Source organism: Oryx dammah, unplaced genomic scaffold (assembly GCF_014754425.2).
Source record: "Oryx dammah isolate SB20612 unplaced genomic scaffold, SCBI_Odam_1.1 HiC_scaffold_15, whole genome shotgun sequence".
Taxonomy (NCBI): domain Eukaryota; kingdom Metazoa; phylum Chordata; class Mammalia; order Artiodactyla; family Bovidae; genus Oryx; species Oryx dammah.
The window spans coordinates 12,904,522-12,928,862 of NW_024070199.1; positions in this window are offsets into that span (position 1 = coordinate 12,904,522).

Genomic DNA, 24,341 nt, shown 5'->3' on the forward strand with positions numbered 1-24,341 from the left:
TTTCCAGTAGTCATGTATGGATGTGAGAGTTGGAGTATCAGGAAAACTGAGCACCAAAGAATTGATGCTTTTGAACTGTAATGTTGGAGAAGACTCTTGAGAGTCCCTTGGACTGCAAGGAGATCTAACTAGTCCATCCTAAAGGAGGTAAGTCCTGAATATTCATTGGAAGGACTGATGCTGAAGCTGAAACTCTAATACTTTGGCCACCTCATGTGAAGAACTGAGTCATTTGAAAAGATCTTGATGCTGGGAAAGATTAAAAGTGAGAGGATAAGGGGACAACAGAGGATGAGATGGTTGGATGGCATGACTGACTCGATGGACATGAGTTTGAGTAATCTCCAGGTGTTGGTGATGGACAGGGAGGCATGGTGTGTTGCAGTCCATGGGATCACAGAGTCAGACATGACTGAGTGACTGAACTGGTAGCTCAGATGGTAAGGAATCAGCCTGCAATGAAGGCAACCTGGGTTTGAGCCCTGGTTTGGAAGACCCCTGGACAAAAGAATGGCTAGCCATTTCACTATTCTTGCCTGGAGAATTCCATGGACAGAAAGCCTGATGGGCTATAGCCCATAGGGTCAGAAAGAGTTGGACATAGCTGAACAACTAACACTAGTAACTATAGTCAATTGACAATGTTGTGATAGGTTTAGGTGGACAGCAAAGGGTTCACCATATCTGTACATGTATCCATTCTTCCCCAAACTCCCTTCCCATTCAGGCTGCCATATAACATTGCACAGAGTTCCCTGTGCTATACAGTAGGTCATCCATTTTTAATATAGCAGTGTGTACATATCCATCCCAAAGTCCCTAAAACTCATGCCTTTGTTTCCATATTTCAGAATGTTTCTCTGTAGGTTTGTACCAGATAAGATTCAAAAGGGAATTTTATCTTATCAATTCTCTTCATATGTCTGTGAAGACCAGGATCAAGTCTTTAGTTAGTTTTTATAGTATTTTGTTCATGTTATTCTAAAATAGTTGTTTCAAATATTTTTCCATAATAATTAAGAAAAATGAGTTTCACATTAAGAAAAACATTTTTTGTCTTCACAGGTTCTATTTCAGTAGTTGTGGATTAGGATCCATAAATCTGCATATTCAACAAGCAGGTGCTTCTGAAATAAGAGGTCTGCAGATGAAATTTTGGGAAGCACTGTTTTTTAAGTGCTTGCTATATTATCATTTATGGATTTCATCACAAAATTTCCATTAACTTTAGTTTCTCACTCAGTGAGTCAGTTCTTATTGAAAGTCTCACACAATCATGCTGGATAATGACATTGATAAAATATGTCCTTTATGTTATTGATAATGTTACAAGTTATACTAAATCTTGCTTTATTTTCAACTATTGAATAACTTCCTTCCCAAAGGGAGGGACTACATGAGCAGAAGCCTTGTGAATTGTGTTGACTCCTGACAATTTAAGTCACTTTTTCAATTTTTGGTTTCTCAGGTAGCTTATATCAAACTCATTCCAGATTTATCTCACTATTTGGTCAAAGGCTTCATCTCCATACAACTGGGCTCCTTATATGTTTCCATTTTTGCAGCCTATTTTTTGACACAGTCTTCTATATAACAAGGCTGTTCGAGTCTGATATGTTTACTTAATTCAAAAAATAACTCAAAAAAAGATATTAAAAAAGAGTACAGAATATTTGTCTTTTGTTTCTTCTTGACCAAAAACTCTAATGACTTTTTTTTGGCTTCAGTAGTTTAATTCAGAAACTGAAACACTATTAAAATAAATGGACAAGTCACAGCAGACTTCAAGTTGACTACTGGTTGTAACACCTCCAAGGCCATAACTAGGATATCACGGATTCTACTACTTGTTCCTTTATGTAGTCATTAAATGGGTATTTCTGTAACACTCACGATGTTAAGAACTAAAGTAGACATACAAGAATGAATGGTACCTTTTTTCATAACATTTATAATCTAATGAAGAGATTGATGTTAAACAAGTAATTATAAAAGGTGAGGAGAATATTTGACTCTACAGAAGAACTGACACAACATACACCTCACTGCATAGTCCCAAACATTCTTTCAGACGAAGAGAGAGGGGAGCTGATGACTGAAGAACTAGGGAGAAATTATCTAGGCAGAGAGTATGACGTGGCCTGCAGAACAACTCTGACAGTCTGAGAGGAGAAAGGGTCTACTGTAACTGAAAGGTTGGAAGGATCTCTATTTGGTTGAAAGAACTTGAGCAATAAGAGGTAACACTGAATGGAATAGTATCTGATCAAGAAAGGCCATGATAAGGGGCTTGCAATTCATCTGAAGGCCAATAAGTAACAATTTTTTTAACAGGGCTGTCAACATATACAGATTAACATCTTGGAGAAATAATTTTCAGTGTTCTTTGGAGATGCAATCTGATCAGATTAACAGTGGGGTAGGAGACCATTTACCAGGCTGTGGCAATTGCCCAGGTCAGGTTTGGTGGCTGCCTGACCTTGGATATGGCTGGGGAGGCTGGAGAGGAATGGGAGGAGTGGGAGGAGTTGGGACTTACTAAGGGAGTGGAATCTGTAGGATGTGGTGTTTGAATGAGTGTTGAGGTGAGGAAGATGGAGTTGCAGTTGCTGGGCTTCCGGTTCTTTAAGGGAAGTATTAACTTGTGCTTATTCTTGCTATTTCAGAAAGACAAGCAAAGTTAAGTCACTCATTCTTCCTGTTTCTCTGTCTTCTACCTTAGAGGACAAGCAAAACTTTGAATCTTGTCAATCATTTCACAAAATCTTTTGAAAAGTGTAGAAGTGTCGGGGAGGAGTTCTGAAATCTGTTCAATAGGCCTAAGTTTCCTGAACCTGAAAATAGCTCTCTTTCCATGGTGGAAAGGGATAGGTGTTGAATGGATGGAAGTATTATTCAGTTTCCTGTCCCATAGGAACTTAGATGGTGAGGGCTACAGATAACCTGGTAGTCTCTGAAAGATATCCAGGCTAAATCCAGCACACAGTAATAAATATCACTGGAATAGACTCCAAAACTTTCATAAGGGATACATTGTAAACCATTTTTTTTTCCAGGCAGACATTATGTAAGCCTCTTGATGCCTCTGAGATTCTAGGGTGGAGGAAGAATCTAAAACAATAGCTGCAATGAAACATTTTGCCACCTAATCGTGCCTAAAACCAGATTTTTCAGAGGACTTAAAAAATATAGTCTTGAGGTTTAAAAAGAAGTTAGAGAGGACATTAAACATTTTGGACTCTGGTTATATTGAAAGGCTAGATATAAAGGCTGTTAGTGCCCACTAGGTACCAGCTCAAGGCTCTGTGCAGTGATTCGACTCTGCGAGCTTCATTCTCTCCATTTGGCAAATAAGCCAAGTGAGGCTCAAAGGTGTTGGATGACTTGGTGCATGGCCACATGCTGGCCGTGAGAGAATACATTAATGCCAAGTCACTGCGTAATGGCTTTTGAAATGCTTCTCAAAACTAGTGGGGTCTCATCATCAACACCTCTTGACCCAGGGAACAAACCTCCACACAGAAACTGCTCCTCCTCTTAACTTTCGACGCTATGGAGCACTGGTCCAAACTACCCAGTTAATAACCATAACTCTCTGTTGTAATTATCCACACAGTTGGGTGCCTCTAGATAGCTTGTCTCTTATTTTTAAGCTGAAGATTTATCTTCTGTGATATTAAACACAGTTTGCTGGTTAAAGGTAATTGTTTCCCTCACAAAAAGCTTCCTTTTATTGTTCAATAAATATTGTGCTTGATTTTCTCCTTTCACATTGGAGAACACATGTTTCCCCAGGCATTCAAAGTCAAATGTGTGTTACTTTCTCTGCTGTGTTGGTGACTTTATAGACTGTAAGGAGTATGGCTGCTTCTCTAAAGGGCTGGGTTTATACCTATTGGACAGGGTATGCATGGCCCCTAAAATATTTTTATGAGGCCTAGTTCTGTTAATATAAACAGTGTGATTTAAAAATATAATACAAAATTTATAGGACCATGTGGAATATCATGATTTATCAATGAAAAGTGAACGTGAATGTGTAGAGAAGAGGTACTCATATGTATATTTTTATTGTCCATTGAGTGCATTTGAAGATTCTTCACAGTTCCAGCATCCTTCCTATTCAGGTCCAGGAGCCGTCTTTCCTTTTTTTTTTTTTTTTTGGTCAAATGTGTTATCCCTGGCTAATTTCATCTCTTACCATAAGAAAATGGTAGCAATGCTGTAATTACTCAAAATGTCATGGCTCTTCAGGACTTATTTTCTTAAAATAATGTAGATTTAATTTGTGTTTCAGTTCCCTAATTCCTTTAGAAAAAAAAAAATTGCCCACACTATGTCTTAGTTGTGACATGTGGGATCTTTCAGTTGCAGATTCTTTAGTTGTGGCATGTGAACACTTAGTTGTGGCATGTGGGATCTAGTTCCCTGCCCAGGGATTGAACCCAGGCCCCTTGCATTGGGAACCTGGAGTCTTAGGCACTGAACCACCAGGATGCATGTGTGTGAAGTCACTCAGTCGCGTCCAACTCTTTGCGACCCTATGGGCCGCAGCCTGCCAGGCTCTTCTGTTCATGGGATTCTCCAGGCAATAATACTGGAGTGAGTTGCCATCTTCACCTCCAGGGGATCTTCCCAACCCAGGGATCAAACCTGCACAGCTCAAGTCTCATGCACTTGGCAGACTGATTCTTTACCACTAGCGCCACCTGGGACTACCAGGAAAATCCCCCCAATTCCTCTTATTTGTTGGTTACACCATTATTCATTAGGCTTCATCATCTACCACATTCATTACTCATTGTGCTGCCTGTGAATACTAGCCTAGAGAGTCTCAAAAATTGCTTCTGTGCCTCACTGATGGTGAGCACAAGTGCAAGTCTTACCCAGAGTATACAGTGTCTGTGAATCATAGTTTTCTGATCATATTAAGCATATTATTTGGTACTTTATAGTATAACTGTAGAGAAAATTCTTCCAATTGTGTCTCCAGTTGAACTCTGATTTTACTGGATTCTTATATAGATTGTGTTCTGATAGCTCAGTTGGTAAAGAATCTGCCTGCAATGCAATGAAGCCAGAGACCCTGGTTCAATTCCTGGGTCAGGAAGATCCGCTGGAGAAGGGATAGGCTGCCCACTCCAGTATTCTCGGGCTTTCCTTGTGGCTCAGATGGTAAAGAATCCTTCTGCAATGCAGGAGACCTGGGTTTGATCCCTGGGTTGTAAAGGTCTCCTGGAGAAGGGAAAGGCTACCCACTCCAGTATTCTGGGCTGGAGAATTCCAAGGACTCCATAGTCCATGGGGTCCCAAAGAGTTGGACATGACTGAGCAATTTTCACTTTCACTCACTCTCTCGTTCAGTGTTAACTATAATGCTACTTTCTGCATACTGATACCAGTGGGGCAGATAGGCAATAAAGAATGAAAAAGTGGTCCTAACTGAGCAAGAAATATCTGCCACTCCCTCATTTGACAAAGCATAAGACCAAATTGGGAAAGCAGCTCCCCACAGAATAAACTGGAAGAGAGAATGTTAATCAGAAGAGCCAGTTGATCTGCTGAGAAGATAGGTGGAGTTATCTTCAGAAACCTGATAGACACGTGGCCTGGAGCCTACTGAGGAAGTATGGCGACCACCTGGGTGCCTATGGCAGGGCACGTGCAAGGTGAAAGGAATCCTGGACACCATGCCTGCCACTGCTGGTTGCTATAGACCAGGGGCAACACTGCAGTCAGAATTCATACCACTGAGACAGAGTCCTACACAGCACAGGGGGCTTGATCAAGTCCAAGGGCCACATGTGGACCATGAGATGGGACCTGGGAAACTGCATGCTGAATGAGCAGGTGTTTCTGAAATACAGGGTCTTTAGACCACACTTTGGGAAGTACTGTCTTTTAGCACTTACTGGTTTAGAATTTATTCGTTTCCTTTCTGTATTTTCCATTTGCCTGAACTTCTCACCAAATCAGTGGCAGACAGTGAGACAGATAAAACATGTTCTCTCACATTTATAGAAAATATTACAATGACTAAGAAGTCTGGACTCATTTTCCATTGTGGAGTTGTTTCCTTGGGCTACGTAGAAAGGAAAGGGATTGCTGGATCAAAAGGCTTGGGCATTATATTGAATCTCTTTTTCATTTTAGACTTTTCAAAACTGGTTGACCCTATGCTTAAAGGTGGACATAGAAAGCCAGAAGAAAATCCTTGGGATCAAGTGGTCCCAGGTTCATGGTGTTCTACCCTGATGGCACTCCCAGCCCCAACTGGTCTTATATCTAAAAGTAGGATCTAGAGAATTTAAAGGAAGGTACCCAAATTGTGAGACCAAAATGGCAATATTGTCCAGGGTATTGAAATTTATTCCAGCCCTCAAAATAATCTGCTTTGTGAAATTAGGTAAAGTGTCTTACCTCTCTGAACTATAGATTTCAACACAGGTAAGGAAAGAAAAAAAATCTTTGACAATTGTTGAGAAAAGTAAAATGAAATTATAGATGGGAAATAATCCTTCCTAAACAGAAGCAGAAGATATTAAGAAGAGATGGCAAAAATACACAGAAGAACTGTACAAAAAGGATCTTCATGACTTGGATAATCAAGATGGTGTGATCACTCACCTAGAACCAGACATCCTGGAATATGAAGTCCAGTGGGCCTTAGAAAGCATCACTACGAACAAAGCTAGTGGAGGTGATAGAATTCCACTTGAGCTATTTCAAACCCTAAAAGATGATGCTGTGAAAGTGCTGCACTCAATATGTCAGCAAATTTGGAAAACTCAGCAGTGGGCACAAGACTGGAAAAGGTCAGTTTTCATTCCAATCCCAAAGGAAGGCAATGCCAAAGAATGATCAAACTACCGCACAATTGCACTCATCTCACAGGCTAGTAAAGTCATGCTCAAAATTCTCCAAGCCAGACTTCAGCAATACATGAACCGTGAACTTCCAGATGTTCAAGCTGGTTTTAGAAAAGGCAGAGGAACCAGAGATCAAATTGCCAACATCCGCTGGATCATGGAAAAAGCAAAGGAGTTCCAGAAAAACATCTATTTCTGCTTTATTGACTATGCCAAAGCCTTTGACTGTGTGGATCACAATAAACTGTGGAAAATTCTGAAAGAGATGGGAATACCAGACCACCTAACCTGCCTTTTGAGAAATCTGTATGCAGGTCAGGAAGCAACAGAACTGGACATAGAACAACTGACTGTTTCCAAATACGAAAAGGAGTACGTCAAGGCTGTATTTTGTCACCCTGCTTATTTAACTTATATGCAGAGTACATCATGAGAAATACTGGACTGGAAGAAACACAAGCTGGAATCAAGATTGCCAGGAGAAATATCAATAACCTCAGATATGCAGATGACACCACCCTTATGGCAGAAAGTGAAGAGGAACTAAAAAGCCTCTTGATGAAAGTAAAAGAGGAGAGTGAAAAAGTTGTCTTAAAGCTCAACATTCAGAAAACGAAGATCATGGCATCCGGTCCCATCACTCCATGGGAAATAGATGGAGAAACAGTGGAAACAGTGTCAGACTTTTTGTGGGGGGGCTCCAAAATCACTGCAAATGGTGACTGCAGCCATGAAATTCAAAGACGCTTACTCCTTGGAAGAAAAGTTATGAACAACCTAGATAGCATATCCAAAAGCAGAGATATTATTTTGCCGACTAAGGTCCATCTAGTCAAGGCTATGGTTTTTCCAGTAGTCATGTATGGATGTGAGAGTTGGACTGTGAAGAAGGCTGAGTACCGAAGAATTGATGCTTTTGAAATGTGGTGTTGGAGAAGACTCTTGAGAGTCCCTTGGACCGCAAGGAGATCCAACCAGTCCATTTTGAAGGAGATCAACCCTGAGATTTCTTTGGAAGGAATGATGCTAAAGCTGAAACTCCAGTACTTTGGCCACCTCAAGTGAAGAATTGACTCATTGGAAAAGACCCTGATGCTGGGAGGGATTGGGGGCATGAGGAGAAGGGGACGGCCGAGGATGAGATAGCTGGATGGCATCACTGACTCGATGGACGTGAGTCTGAGTGAACTCCGGAGTTGGTGATGGACAGGAAGGCCTGGTGTGCTGCGATTCATGGGATCACAAACAGTCAGACGCGACTGAGTGACTGAACTGAACTGATGTATTCAAAATGTTATTTTCTTCTTACCTAAAAAGTCAAATTCCTATTTTACTTTCAGAGAATCTTTTTCAGTTTTTTTTTAATAGCAGAAAAATGATGTCAAGGAAAACTTTGAAGATGAATTTTTGTGCCTCTGGCTTCCTATTTTTCATTCCCTTTTCTCTTTGGTTCACTGTGCTTTATGTTCTGTTCACTTTTCTCCTCAAAATGTGTTCCTTGGGAAGATCCTGAATAATTTATTCACATACTACTATGAAGATGTGCCACTATATTTGCATCCACAAGTAACTGATTTGTTACATGAAGCAAGTGTTTACTGAGTTCCTCTTTACCAGGTATTGTGGTAGACCCTGGATGTAAAGTGACAACAGGGCCAGCTTCATGTTCTTTGTGATCTGACCCATCACACAGGGTTCTGTCCTCAAGGGATGCCATGCTTATTTCAGTGTTGAATGCCTGAAATCCTTAATACATTTTGAATAAGGGACTACATTTTCATTTTGCATTTGACACCACAAATTATGACGTGAATGCTGAGTGTTGATTCCCCAAAGAAACACACTTCTTGCCCTCAAGAAACTTATACAATACACACGTATTTAAGTTTATAGATCACCAAGAAGTACACAATATACATATAAAGTTCTAAAAAGGAAGGAGTATTATTTGGAATAGATTAAGAGGGCAAAATTAATTTAGACCAAGGCAATTATGAAGGTCTCTCTCAGCATGTAAGCTGACACTTCAAGAATGAATAAGAGTCAGCTATATTAGCAGCTAAAGAAAAAGAGAGAGAAAGAAAGAAAGAAAAAACTACAAACCAACATGTTTACAAGCCTGAGGATGATAAGAGCTTGACACTTCAGGAAACAAATTAATCTGAGATGAGTTTGGAGGAGGAAGTAGTGGGTAGATCACACAGAGGTTTTTAGTCCAAAGCACAGATTTAATGTTTTATGCCAAGAAGAGAAACAAGAGAACAGTATATGTGTGTGTGTGTGCACATATGCACGCACACACTGCTGTGAAGTCAGTGCTATGATTCTCAGTGATTCCCTAATGCTACCCTGAATATGGACATGGCTGGATCAGAAGGACCAGTAGGAAGCTGTTGATGTTCTCTGTAAAAGAGGATTCAGAAAAACAGCAGAGTTGTTTAGGAAGACAGCATGAGATTTCTGCTTTAAAATGAAGCATTTGACAATTTTCAGGATTTACTCCTAAACATATGTGTGTTTTAGCTTATTCCTAGGAATCTTAAACGCACCTCTTGTTCTTGATATATGTATCGCCTCACCGGGAAGAGTGATGTTATAACTCATTTTTAATGCATCCACTAGAATAATGCACTGGTCTAATCTTTATTTTTCCCAATTCTCATAGAATACAGAAAGGAAAAAGATAGTTGTGATAGCTAATTTGTGAGCTTGACCAGGTTAAGGGATGTTTATATAGTTGGTAAAAAAATATTTCTAGGTGTGTCTTTGAGGGTTATTTTTTGAAAGAGATTCAGCATTTGATTCAGTGACTGAGTAAAGAGATCTTCCTCAACAATGTGGGCAGCTATCATGTAATCTGTTGAAGGGCCACGTAGAACAAAAAGGCAAACAAAGGCCAAATTTCCCCTCTCCATCTTCTTGAACTGAACCATCTTTTCCTGCCCTTGGACATTGGAGCTCCTTGTTTTCAGGCCTTGGCCCCAGATTGTGAGTTACACCATTGTCTCCCCTGGTTCTTAGGCTTCCTGACACATACTAAATTACATTATCAATTTACCTGGTTCTCCAGCTTGCAGAGGGCACTTCTAATTCTCCATTAGTGAGTGAGCAAACTCCTATAATAAATTTCCACACATATCACCTATTGATTCTATTTCTCCAGAGAACCCTGATTAATGCAATAGAAGAGATAATAGCACATTATCAGAAGGATGTTGAAGTATTTCTCCACTCAAAAATTGAGTAGATGTAAAAGTAACATATAAAACAGCCTCAGTTAATGGTTAAAGACAGTTAAAGGATTCATGTTAGTTAATACCAGGCAAACACATACTTTGGATATTGTATAAGCATATAAATTTATTAGCAGTTAACGTATATGCATATAATCACTATGTGACCTTAAGAAATTTATTCAATCCTTCAAGTATAGGTTACTCAAGAAAATTCACATACAAATATTAATATCTTCTTGGGCTCTTTTACTTTGGTAATCTTAGCCTTCAGCTCGGCAAGATTTTCTTGGAAGCCACTGATCTTCCTGTGCCTAGCTTATGTGCTACTTCTATTTACCTTTGTAGAGTTCTGGGCTTCCTTCTGAAGAGTTTTGTTTTGCTGTTTTGAAATAACCTGTTTACTAATCTGCCTCCTCCTCAAGAGTAGATTTCTCGAAGGCTAAGTCAACCAGTAACGCTGAAGAAGCTGAAGTTGAAAGGTTCTATGAAGACCCACAAGACCTTTTAGAACTAACACCCAAAAAAGATGTCCTTTTCATTATAGGGGACTGGAATGCAAAAGTAGGAAGTCAAGAAACACCTGGAGTAACAGGAAAATTTGGTCTTGGAATACAAAATGAAGCAGGGCAAAGGCTAATAGAGTTTTGCCAAAAGAACGCACTGGTCATAGACAACACCCTCTTCCAACAACACAAGAGAAGACTCTACACATGGGCATCACCGGATGGTCAACACCGAAATCTGATTATATTCTTTGCAGCCAAAGATAGAGAAGCTCTATACAGTCAGCAAAAACAAGACTGGGAGCTGACTATGGCTCAGAGCATGAACTCCTTATTGCCAAATTCAGACTTAAATTGAAGAAAGTAGGGAAAACCACTAGACCATTCAGCTATGACCTAAATCAAATCCCTTATGATTATACAGTGGAAGTGAGAAATAGATTTAAGGGACTAGATTTGATACACAGAGTTCCTGATGAACTATGGACAGAGGTTCGTGACATTGTACAGGAGACAGGGATCAAGACCATCCCCAAGAAAAAGAAATACAAAAAAGCAAAATGGCTCTCTGAGGAGGCCTTACAAATAGCTGTGAAAAGGAGAGAAGTGAAAAGCAAAGGAGAAAAGGAAAGATAAAAGCCTCTGAATGCAGAGTTCTAAAGAATAGCAAGAAGACATAAGAAAGCCTTCTTAGCGATCAATGTAAAGAAATAGAGGAAAACAACAGAATGGGAAAGACTAGAGATCTCTTCAGGAAAATTAGAGATACCAAGGGAACATTTCATGCAAAGATGGGCTCGATCAAGGACAGAAACAGGGGGGCCTGGCGTGCTGTGATTCATGGGGTCGCAAAGAATCAGACACGACTGAGTGCCTGAACTGAACTGAATGGAACTTAATCTCTGGGTCTAGTACCTTGGACAGTGCCCCATAGTAGTGCTTAATCAACTTGAAGATACTTTGCTCAGTTCAGTTCGGTTCAGTTCAGTGGCGACTCATTGCGACTCCATGAATCACAGCACGCCAGGCCCCCCTGTCCATCACCAACTCCCGGAGTTCACCCAGACTCGCGTCCATCGAGTCAGTGATGCCATCCAGCCATCTCATCCTCAGTCGTCCCCTTCTCCTCCTGCCCCCAATCCCTCCCAGCATCAGAGTCTTTTCCAATGAGTCAACTCTTCGCATGAGGTGGCCAAAGTACTGGAGTTTCAGCTTTAGCATCGTTCCTTCCAAAGAAATCCCAGGACTGATCTCCTTTAGAATGGACTGGTTGGATGTCCTTGCAGTCCAAGGGACTCTCAAGAATCTTCTCCAACACCACAGTTCAAAAGCATCAATTCTTCGGTACTCAGCCTTCTTCACAGTCCAACTCTCACATCCATACATGACTACTGGAAAAACCATAGCCTTGACCTTACGGACATCATGTCTAACTCTTTATGACCCCATGGGCTATAGCCTGCCAGCCTCCTCTGTCCGTGAAATTCTCCAGGCAAGAATAGTGGAGTGGGTAGCCATTCCCTTTCCAGTGGATCTTCCCAACCCCAGAATTAAACCCAGGGCTTCCACATTGCAGGCAGAGTCTTTACTGTCTGAGCCACCAGCTATTGCTGAGTGAATGAATGAATGACTTATTTCTACACTGAGGCATTATGCAAATTTCTAATCAGGTAATACACATAAAGACACTCAGAACAGTATCTCAATGACTATAGTTAATAAATGGCAGTTGATATGGAATGTAAACTTCTTAAGCTCTTTATGGCTTTGATTCTGTGTAAGAAGACTGATTGCAAATCCAAAGAAGTAAAGACTGCACCAATCCATGACACCAAAGTCTGCCAGGAAAGCTGTTCTAAGGAAGGGACATGATTTATAGGACTTAATCCTTTGTAAATATTTATTTCATTGATTTTATCCTCCTTCTGAGACTCTTAAAAACATGTCCATCAGAGGAGTTGCACACAAGAAACCTTTTATAAGGGATTCTCAGTCTCTTTGAAAATGGGTAGGATTCTTTGTTGTTTTTACAGATTTTTTTGTTTGAAGAAATTACTAAATGATGAAGACTACTTCTAATAGGATTCAAAAATATTATTTTTAGTAACATTTTGTTACTTTTTAATGAATGGAGTATGTTTTAGTTTATTCAAATCAGAGCCAGGGGAGCATATTTTCTTCCTAGTTGCATTGCTGACTTATTTTACGATTGTAAGCAAACTGTGAGCTGCTTCACCTCTCTGGTTCTATAAGCATCTTTACACACATCAAGAAATTTTAATTCTCTTTCTTTCTCTTTTTATTTTCCCTCTTTTTAATTATAGTAATGAAGCTGAGAATTACAAGACACATTTAAGTTACATTTTAGAGCACTATACTTCTATTTCAGCAATGAGAAAATATCTGAGAAAAATATTTATATTGCTTTCTAGAAATTTTTAAGAATTTTATATTTACAACAAAGATCCTTTCTAAATTTCAATCTCTAGGTTAAAAGTTTTTACAACACCCTTTCAAGGCCATTAATGGAGTAATAATAACATTTATTAACTATTTTACTGACAAAATATCAATGAATAAATGTCATATCAGAACAGCTAAATTACAAAAAGTTACATTGGTCTGCAATCTTCTTATTGGCAAAGTGACTGATTTCTTTTTTTGGTCCCATTTAATTTAAAGGTAGAATGGAATTTTTTAAAAAGTCAACTTAACTTGGAAAGATAGATCAAGATGTAAGGACTCCCTAAAATGTTAAATGTGGATAATACAATTTGATGTCTTATCTCCTTGCCTGCCCCACTAAAGAGCTTCTACAGACGCACAATTCTATGTATAATCTATAACAAATGCTCTCTCACAAGGTCAAATCCTAAACAGCCAGTTTTTCACAGCTCACCTCTGCCTATCTGGAAAGGAAAATAGGAAAAATAGCTTTTCTATATTCTAGTTTCTGAGAGATTTTCCGTGTGTTTCCCTCTTGGGTGGACTACAATTCTAACTCCATTGTGTGTGAAAATATCTCCATTAGAAGCAGATGTTTCTTTGTAGCCATGGATTCTCTTGCTACCACTATTGAGAATATGACTGCCTGAGGGCTTCAGTGAGGATAATCAAAGTTCAAGGCATCATCTCCCAAATCCAACTGTCTTTCCTATTTCATGCCAGTTTTCTTTCCATCACTTTTGAATTAATCAAACTCAAAGGGAACCCTTTATCCATCCTGTGTCTCTGTGATCTCCAGCAATTCTAGATGGGACATTGACGCTAAATTTAACACCATTCCTTGGACAGCTCTAGTACCTGATCTAATACTAGGAAAAGTAAAGCTGGTGGAAACAGGCATGGAAACCTGCCCTCTGCCTCAGAACAGGCCATAGTGAGATTAGTATCTTTCACAGGGAAAATCCTATTTCAGGGAAGGAGACATTTTGTTTTGTTCATTTTAAAAATATTTATCATTTCTTTATTGAAATATAGTGGATTTACAATATTATATTAGTTTCAGGTATATAGCATACTGATTTGGTGTTGTTTCTTTTTACAGTGTATACTCCATTATAAGCTATTACATGATAATGGATATAATTCCCTATGTTACATAATATATCCTCTTTTTTACATAAAATTTTATTTTTACTTTATTTTGCTTTACAAAACTGTATTGGTTTTGCCATACTTTGACATAAATCAGCCACGGGTGTACATGAGTTCCCAATCCTGAACCCCCCTCCCACCTCCCACCCCATATCATCTCTCTGGGTCATCCGTGCATCAGCCCCAAGCATCCTGTATCGAACATAGACTGCCGATTCATTTCTTACCTGATATTATACATGTTTCAATGCCATTCTCCCAAATCATCCCACCCTCTCCCTCTCCCACAGAGCCCAAAAGTCTGTTCTATACATCTAAGTCTCTTTTACTGTCTCACATACAGGGTTATTGTTACCATCTTTCTAAATTCCATATATATGTGTTAGTATACTGTATTGGTGTTTTTCTTTCTGGCTTACTTCACTCTGTATAATTGGCTCCAGTTTCATCCACCTCATTAGAACTGATTCAAATGTATTCTTTTTAATGGCTGAGTAATACTCCATTGTGTATATGTACCACAGCTTTCTTATCCATTCATCTGCTGATGGACATCTACGTTGTTTCCATGTCCTGGCTATTATAAACAGTGCTGAGATGAACATTGGGGTACACGTGTCTCTTTCAATTCTGGTTTCCTCAGTGTGTATGCCCAGCAGTGGGATTGCTGGGTCATAAGGCAGTTCTATTTCCAGTTTTTTAAGGAATCTCCACACTGTTCTCCATAGTGGCTCTACTAGTTTGCATTCCCACCAACAGTGGAAGAGGGTTCCCTTTTCTCCACACCCTCTCCAGCATTTATTGCTTGTAGACTTTTGGATCGCTGCCATTCTGATTGGTGTGAAATGGTCCCTCATTGTGGTCTTGATTTGCATTTCCCTGATAATGAGTGACGTTGAGCATCTTTTCATGTGTTTGTTAGCCATCTGTATGTCTTCTTTGGAGAAATGTCTATTTAGTTCTTTGGCCCATTTTTTGATTGGGTCATTTGTTTTTCTGGACTTGAGCTGCATAAGTTGCTTGTATATATTTGAGATTAGTTGTTTGTCAGTTGCTTCATTTGCTATTATTTTCTCCCATTCCAAAGGCTGTCTTTTCACCTTGCTTATAGTTTCCTTTGTTGTGCAGAAACTTTTAATTTTAATTAGATCCCATTTGTTTATTTTTGCTCTTATTTCCAGTATTCTGGGAGGTGGGTCATAGAGGATCCTGCTGTGGTTTATGTCGGAGAGTGTTTTGCCTATGTTCTCCTCTAGGAGCTTTATAGTTTCTGGTCTTACATTTAGATCTTTAATCCATTTTGAGTTTATTTTTGTGTATGGTGTTAGAAAGTGATCTAGTTTCATTCTTTTACAAGTGGTTGACCAGTTATCCCAGCACCACTTGTTAAAGAGATTGCCTTTTCTCCATTGTAGATTCTTGCCTCCTTTGTCGAAGATAAGGTGTCCATAGGTGTGTGGATTTATCTCTGGGCTTTCTATTTTGTTCCGTTGATTTATATTTCTGTCTTTGTGCCAGTACCATACTGTCTTGATGACTGTGGCTTTGTAGTAGAGCCTGAGGTCAGGCAGGTTGATTCCTCCAGTTCCATTCTTCTTTCTCAAGATCACTTTGGCTATTCGAGGTTTTTTGTATTTCCATACAAATTGTGAAATTATTTCTTCTAGCTCTGTGAAAAATACTGCTGGTAGCTTGATAGGGATTGCATTGAATCTGTAGATTGCTTTGGTTTGTATACTCATTTTCACTATATTGATTCTTCTGATACATGAACATGGTATATTTGTCCATCTATTAGTGTCCTCTTTGATTTCTTTAACTAGTGTTTTATAATTTTCTATATATAGGTTTTTAGTTTCTGTAGGTAGGTATATTTCTAAGTATTTCATTCTTTTCGTTGCAATGGTGAATGGAATTGTTTCCTTAATCTCTTTTTCTACTTTCTCATTATTAGTATATAGGAATGCCAGGGATTTCTGTGTGTTGATTTTATATCCTGCAACTTTACTATATTCATTGATTAGCTCTAGTAATTTTCTGGTGGAGTCTTTAGGGTTTTCTATGAAGAGGATCATGTCATCTGCAAACAGTGAGAGTTTTACTTCTTCTTTTCCAGTTTGGATTCCTTTTATTTCTTTTTCTGCTCTGATTGCTGTGGCCAAAACTTCCAGAACTATGTTGAATAGTAGTGGTGAAAGTGGGCACCCTTGTCTTGTTCCTGACTTTAGGGGAAATGCTTTCAATTTTTCACCATTGAGGATAATGTTTGTTATGGGTTTGTCATATATAGCTTTTATTATGTTGAGGTACGTTCCTTCTATTGCTGCTTTCTGGAGAGTTTTTATCATAAATGGATGTTGAATTTTCTCAAAGGCCTTCTCTGCATCTATTGAGATAATCATAAGTTTTTTTTTTTTTTTCAATTTGTTAATGTGGTGAATTACATTGATTGATTTGCGGATATTGAAGAAGCCTTACATCCCTGGGATAAAGCCCACTTGGTCACGGTGTATGATCTTTTTAATGTGTTGTTGGATTCTGATTGCTAGAATTCTGTTCAGGAGTTTTGCATCTAAGTTCATCAGTGATATTGGCCTATAGTTTTCTTTTTTTGTGGCATCTTTGTCAGGTTTTAGTATTAGGGTGATGGTGGCCTCATAAAATGAGTTTGGAAGTTGACCTTCCTCTGCAGTTTTCTGGAAGAGTTTGAGTAGGATAGGTGTTAGCTCTTCTCGAAATTTTTGGGAGAATTCAGCTGTGAAGCCATCTGGACCTGGGCTTTTGTTTGCTGGAAGATTTCTGATTACAGTTTCAATTTCCGTGCTTGTGATGGGTCTGTTAAGTTTTTCTATTTCTTCCAGGATCAGTTTTGGAAAGTTGTACTTTTCTAATAATTTGTCCATTTCTTCCACATTGTCCATTTATTGGCATATAATTGCTGATAGTAGTCTCTTATGATCCTTTGTATTTCTGTGTTGTCTGTTGTGATCTCTCCATTTTCATTTCTAATGTTATTGATTTGATTTTTCTCCCTTTGTTTCTTGATGAGTCTGGTTTGTCAATTTTATTTATCCTTTCAAAGAACCAGCTTTTGGCTTTGTTGATTTTTGCTATGGTCTCTTTTGTTTCTTTTGCATTTATTTCTGCCCTAATTTTTAAGATTTCTTTCCTTCTGCTAACTCTGGGGTTCTCCATTTCTTCCTTTTCTAGTTTCTTTAGGTGTAGAGTTAGGTTATTTATTTGACTTTTTTCTTGTTTCTTGAGGTATGCCTATATTGCTATGAACTTTCCTCTTAGCACTGCTGTTATAGTGTCCCACAGGTTTTGGGTTGTTGTGTTTTCATTTTCATTCATTTCTATGCATATTTTGATTTCTTTTTTGATTTCTTATGTGAGTTGTTGGTTATTCAGAAGTGTGTTGTTCAGCCTCCATATTTTGGAATTTTTAATAGTTTTTCTCCTGTAATTGAGATCTAATCTTAATGCATTATGGTCAGAAAAGATGCTTGGAATGATTTCAATTGTTTTTAATTTATCAAGGTTAGATTTATGGCCCAGGATGTAATCTATCCTGGAGAAGGTTCCATGAGCACTTGAGAAAACGGTCAAATTCATTTTTTGGGGGTGAAATGTCCTATAGATATCAACTAGGTCTAACTGGTCTATTCTATCATTTAAGTTTGCATTCTTTGTTAATTTTCCGTTTAGTTGATCTGTCCATAGATGTGAGTGGGGTATTAAAGTCTCCCACTATTATTGTGTTACTGTTAATTTCCCCTTTCCTCAGTTCAGTTCAGTCACTCAGTCGTGTCTGACTCTTTGCGACCCCATGAATCAGCATGCCAGGGCTCCCTGTCCATCACCAACTCCCGGAGTTCACTCAGACTCACATCCATTGAGTCAGTGATGCCAACCAGCCATCTCATCCTCTGTCGTCCCCTTCTCCTCCTGCCCCCAATCCCTCCCAGCATCAGAGTCTTTTCCAATGAATCAACTCTTTGCATGAGGTGGCCAAAGTAGTGGAGCTTCAACTTTAGCATCATTCCTTCCAAAGAAATCCCAGGATTGATCTCCTTCAGAATGGACTGGTTGGATGTCTTTGCAGTCCAATGGAGTCTCAAGAGTCTTCTCCAACACCACAGTTCAAAAGCATCAATTCTTCGGTGCTCAGCCTTCTTCACAGTCCAACTCTCACATCCATACATGAGTACTGGAAAAACCATAGCCTTGACTAGACGGACCTTAGTCAGCAAAGTAATGTCTCTGCTTTTGAATATGCTATCTAGGTTGGTCATAACTTTTTTTCCAAGGAGTAAGCATCTTTTAATTTCCTGGCTGCAGTCACCATCTGCAGTGATTTTGGAGCCCCCCCCCCCAAAAAAAAATAAAGTCTGACACTGATTCCACTGTTTCTCCACCTATTTCCCATGGAATGATGGGACCGGATGTCATGATCTTCGTTTTCTGAATGTTGAGCTTTAAGCCAACTTTTTCACTCTCCTCTTTTAGCTTTCATCAAGAGGCTTTTTAGTTCCTCTTCACTTTCTGCCATAAGGGTGGTGTCATCTGCATATCTGAGGTTATTGATATTTCTCCTGGCAACCTTGATTCCAGCTTGTGTTTCTTCCAGCCCAGCGTTTCTCATGATGTACTCTGCATATAAGTTAAATAAGCAGGGTGACAAAATACAGCCTTGACGTACTCCTTTTCCTATTTGGAACCAGTCTGTTGTTCCACGTCCACATTCCACTGTTGCTTCCTGGCCTGCATACAGATTTCTCAAGAGGCAGATTAGGGTCTGGTATTCCCATCTCTGTCAGAATTTTCCACAGTTTGTTGTGATCCACATAGTCAAAGGCTTTGGCATAGTCAATAAAGCAGAAAGAGATGTTTTTCTGGAACTCTCTTGCCTTTTCCGTGATCCAGCAGATGTTGGCAATTTGATCTCTGGTTTCTTTGTCTTTTCTAAAAGCAGCTTGAACATCAGGAAGTTGATGGTTCACGTATTGCTGAAGCCTAACTTGGAGAATTTTGAGCATTACTTTACTAGTGTGTGAGATGAGTGGAATTGTGCAGTAGTTTGAGCATTCTTTGGCATTGCCTTTCTTTGAGATTGGAATGAAAACTGACCTTTTCCAGTCCTGTGGCCACTGCTGAGGTTTCCAAATTTGCTGGCATATTGAGTGCAAAACTTTCACAGCATCATCTTTCAGGATTTGAAATAGCTCAAGTGGAATTCCATCACCTCCACTAGCTTTGTTTGTAGTGATGCTTTCTAAGGCCCACTTGACTTCACATTCCAAGATGTCTGGTTCTAGATAAGTGATCACACCATCGTGATTATCCAGGTCGTGAAGATGTTTTTTGTACAGTTCTTCTGTGTATTCTTGCCATCTCTTCTTAATATCTTCTGCTTCTGTTAGGTCCATACAATTTTTGTCCTTTATCGAGCCCATCTTTGCATGAAATCTTCCCTTGATATCTCTAATTTTCTTGAAGTGATCTCTAGTCTTTCCCATTCTGTTGTTTTCCTCTATTTCTTTGCATTGATTGCCGAAGAAGGCTTTCTTACCTCTTCTTGCTATTCTTTGGAATTCTGCATTCAGGTTCTTGTATCTTTCTTTTTCTCCTTACTTATTAGCCTTTTTCTTACATATTGCGGTGTTCCTATGTTGGGTGCATATATATTTATAATTGTTATATCTTCTTCTTGGATTGATCCTTTAATCATTATGTAGTGGCCTTGTTTGTCTCCCTTCACAGCCTTTGTTTTAAAGTGTATTTTATCAGATATGAGTATTGCTACTCCTGCTTTCTTTTGGTCTCTATTTGCGTGGAATATCTTTTTCCAGCCCTTCACTTTCAGTCTGTATGTGTCCCTTGTTTTGAGGTGGGTCTCTTGTAGGCAGCATATATAGGGGTCTTGTTTTTGTATCCATTCAGCCAGTCTTTGCCTTTTGGTTGGGGCATTCAACCCATTTACGTTTAAGATAATTATTGATAAGTATGATCCCGTTGCCATTTACTTTATTGTTTTGGGTTTGGGTTTATACACCCTTTTTGTGTTTCTTGTCTAGAAAATGTCCTTTAGCATATGTTGGAGAGCTGGTTTGGTGGTGCTGAATTCTCTCAGATTTTGCTTGTCTAGAAGGCTTTTGATTTCTCTTTCATATTTGAATGAGATCCTTGCTGGGTACAGTAATCTGGGCTGTAGGTTATTTTCTTTCATCACTTTAACTATGTCTTGCCATTCCCTGCTGGCCTGAAGAGTTTCTACTGAAAGATCAGCTGTTATCCTTATGGGAATCCCTTTGTGTGTTATTTGTTGTTTTTCCCTTGCTGCTTTTAATATTTGTTCTTTGTGTTTGATTTTTGTTAATTTGATTAATATGTGTCTTGGGGTATTTGGCCTTGGGTTTATCCTGTTTGAGACTCTCTGGGTTTCTTGGACTTGGGTGATTGTTTCCTTCCCCATTTTAGGGAAGTTTTCAACTATTATCTCCTCAAGTATTTTCTCATGGTCTTTCTGTCTTCTTCTTCTGGGACTCCTATAATTCGAATGTTGGAGCATTTCAGATTTTCCTGGAGGTCTCTGAAATTGTCCTCATTTCTTTTAATTCATTTTTCTTTTTTCCTCTCTGATTCATTTATTTCTACCATTCTATGTTCTACTTCACTAATCCTATCTTCTCCCTCAGTTATTCTACTATTTGTTGCCTCCAGAGTGTTTCTGATCTCATTTATTGCATTATTCATTATATATTAACTCTTTTTTATTACTCTAGGTCCTTGTTAAACATTTCTTGCATCTTCTCAATCCTTGTCTCCAGGCTATTTATCTGTGATTCCATTTTGATTTCAATATTTTGGATCATTTTCACTATCATTATTCAGAATTCTTTCTCAGGTAGATTCCCTATCTCTTCCTCTTTGGTTTGGTTTGGTGGGCATTTCTCCTGTTCCTTTGCCTGCTGGGTATTCCTCTGTCTCTTCATCTTGGTTATACTGCTGCATTTGGGGTGGGCTTTCTGTATTCTGGGAATTTGTGGAGTTCTCTTATGGAGTTTCCTCACTGTGGGTGGGGTTGTACGGGTGGCTTGTCAAGGTTTCTGGTTAGGGAAGTTTGTGTCGGTATTCTGGTGGGTGGAGCTGGATTTCTTCTCTCTGGAGTGCAATGAAGGGTCCAGTAATGAGTTATGAGACGTCTGTGGTTTTGGAGTAACTTGAGCTGCCTGTATATTGAAGCTCAGGGGTGTGTTCCTGTGTTGCTGGAGAATTTGCGTGGTATGTCTTGCTCTGGAACTTGTTGGCCCTTAGCTGGTGCTTGGTTTCAGTGTAGGTATGGAGGCGTTTGATGAGCTCCTATCGATTAATGTTCCCTGGGTTCAGGAGTTTTCTGATGTTCTCAGGATTTGGAGTTAAGCCTCCTGCTTCTGGTTTTCAATTTTTACAGTAGCCTCCAGAGTTCTCCATCTATACAGCACCGATGATAAAACATCTAGGTTAAAGATGAAAAGTTTCTCCACACTGAGGGACACCCAGAGAGGTTCACTGAGTTACATGGAGAAGAGAAGAGGGAGGGGGTAGTTTGAAGTGACTGGAATGAAATGAGGTGGGATCAAAAGAGGAGAGAGCAAGCTAGCCAGTAATCACTTCCTTTTGCACGCTCCACTGTCTGGACCACTCAGAGATGTTCACGGAGTTATTCAGGGAAGAGGAGAGGGAAGAAGTAGACAGAGGTGGCCAGGAGGATAAAATAGGGAAATGAAAAGGAGAGAGACAGATCCAGCCAGTAACCAGTTCCCTAAGTGTTCTCCATCGTCTGGAACATACAGAGATTCACAGAGTTGGGTAGAGAAGAGAAGGGGGAGGGAGGAGACAGAGACAACCTGGTGGAGAAATAGGAGAGTCCAAAGGAGGAGAGAGTGGTCAAGCCAGTAATCTCGCGCTCAGGTAAAACTGGGTACTGAAGACTGGGTTTTTAAATGTACAAAATTGACAACAAATACCAAAAAGCAAAGATTAAAAATCTAGAGTAGAGGTTGGATTTTCAAAAATACAATATTAAAGAAAAGAAGAAAAAAAACAAAGTCACGAGAATCATTAAAAACCAACAACAACAACCACACACAAAAATATATATATGGCGTTTGCTTTTAAAATAGGGTCTTTTTTTTTTGAAAAGTAATAGTAGGTTATAAAAATTAAAATTAAAGGAGAAATAGAGGACTTAAAAATTTTAAAAAGTTTTAAAAAAAAGAAGAAAAAGAAAAGAGGAAAAAAACAATCAAACAACATCAACAACAACAAAAAGAAAATGGTCGTAAAAATAGTAAAGATATATCTGGGACTTTCTCTGGTGTTGTGGGCAGTGTGGGGTCACTTCCAAGGTGGTTCCCTCTGTTTAGCTTCTTCTGTTTGCTGGTCTCTTCAGTGTCTGATTTCAGCCCTGACACAAGGAGGGTGGTGGTGGACACTTTTTTTTTTTTTTTTAGGCTCACTTGTTCAGTCGTGCTGTGGGGAGGGAGGGATGCTGCAAACAAATAACACTGGTGTGTGCTCGCAGTGTCTCAGCCACACTGGGCATGCCCCTGTACACGGCGCACACCACTCAGGCTCTACGTTGCTCCACCAGGAACCGTCTGAGGCCGGCCCTAGGCTGCATGCACCTTCCCGGTCTAAGCTGCTCAGGCTCGGCTCTCAGGTAACTCTCAGAGGCGCAGATTCGCTTGGGCCTGCATTTGGTGCCCTTCCCAGGACCAAGTAGCTCAGGTGTTTGGCGAGCACCGTCACTGCGACTTATCGCCTTTTCCGTCCCTGCTGCTCAGTTTTCTGGGTGTACCGCTAGTACCCCTTGTCAGGTGGATGGTGAATGTCCAGGACCCCAGGCAGTCTTAGCAAAGAAGCCTGCTTGCAGTTTGGTAGGTAAAGTCTCTCCAGGGCTGCGATTGCCCCGTTCCAGCCCTTACAGCTCTGGCTGCCCGTCACCGGAGGGGGATGTTCTGCAGCTGGCTATTTCTGTTCTGTCCTTTGTTCTGTGTGTGGTCCTGGTGGTGTCTTATGTTAGAGCTTTTCACATGGTAGCTATCCCACATTCTGGTATGCTAGCCCAAGTTAGTTCGCTCTGGTTACACTCGGGGCTTTCCGGCCGGATTCTTAAAAAGCACTGCAGCCTGTGCCTCCCTGCCCAGCCCCCACTTGCTAGTGGTGGATGCAGGTCTCTGCACTGCTTCTCTGCTGGGAGAGTTACTGTTCGGCTCATAATCTGTTGGTTTTAATTATTTTTCTTCCCTGTTATGTTGCCCTCTGTGCTTCCAAGGCTCGCCACAGACTCGGCAGTGAGAGTGTTTCCTGGTGTTTGGAAACTTCTCTCTTTTTAAGACTCCCTTCCCAGGACAGGACTCCCTTTCCAGGATGGAGCTCCCTCCCTACCTCCTTTGTCTCTTTTTCTGTCTTTTATATTTTTCCTACCTGTTTTTGAAGACAATGATCTGTTTTTCTGGGTGCCTGCTGTCCTCTGCCAGCATTCAGAAGTTGTTTTGTAGAATTTACTCAGCGTTGAAATGTTCTTTTGATGAATTTGTGGGGGAGAAAGTGGTCTCCCCGTCTTATTCCTCCGCCATCTTCCATAATATATCCTTGTTGCTATCTATTTTATACACAGTAGTTTGTATCTCTTAATCCCATAACCCTCCTCCCTTTCTTTTCCCCACTAGTAACCACTGGTTTGTTTTTTTCATAGTGTGTCTGTTTCTATCTTACTATGTACATTTGTTTGTATTATTTTTTATATTCCAAATTGAAATGATCTCACACAGTATTTGTCTTTGTTTGACTTATTTCACTAAGCATAATATTCTCTAAGCCATTCTTTTTTATGGCTGAGTAATATTTCATTGTGTGTGTGTGTGTGTCTTCTTCTTTATCCATGTGGCTTTTGATAAACATTTAAGTTGCTTTTATATCTTGGATACTGTAACAGTGCTGCTATGAACATTGGGGTATGTGTATCTTTTTGAATTAGTGTTTTCATTTTTTATTTCTGGATATATACCCTGGAGTGGGTTTGCTGGGTCATATGGTAGTTCTATTTTCAGATTTTTGAGGAACTGCCATACTATTTTCTGTATTGGCTG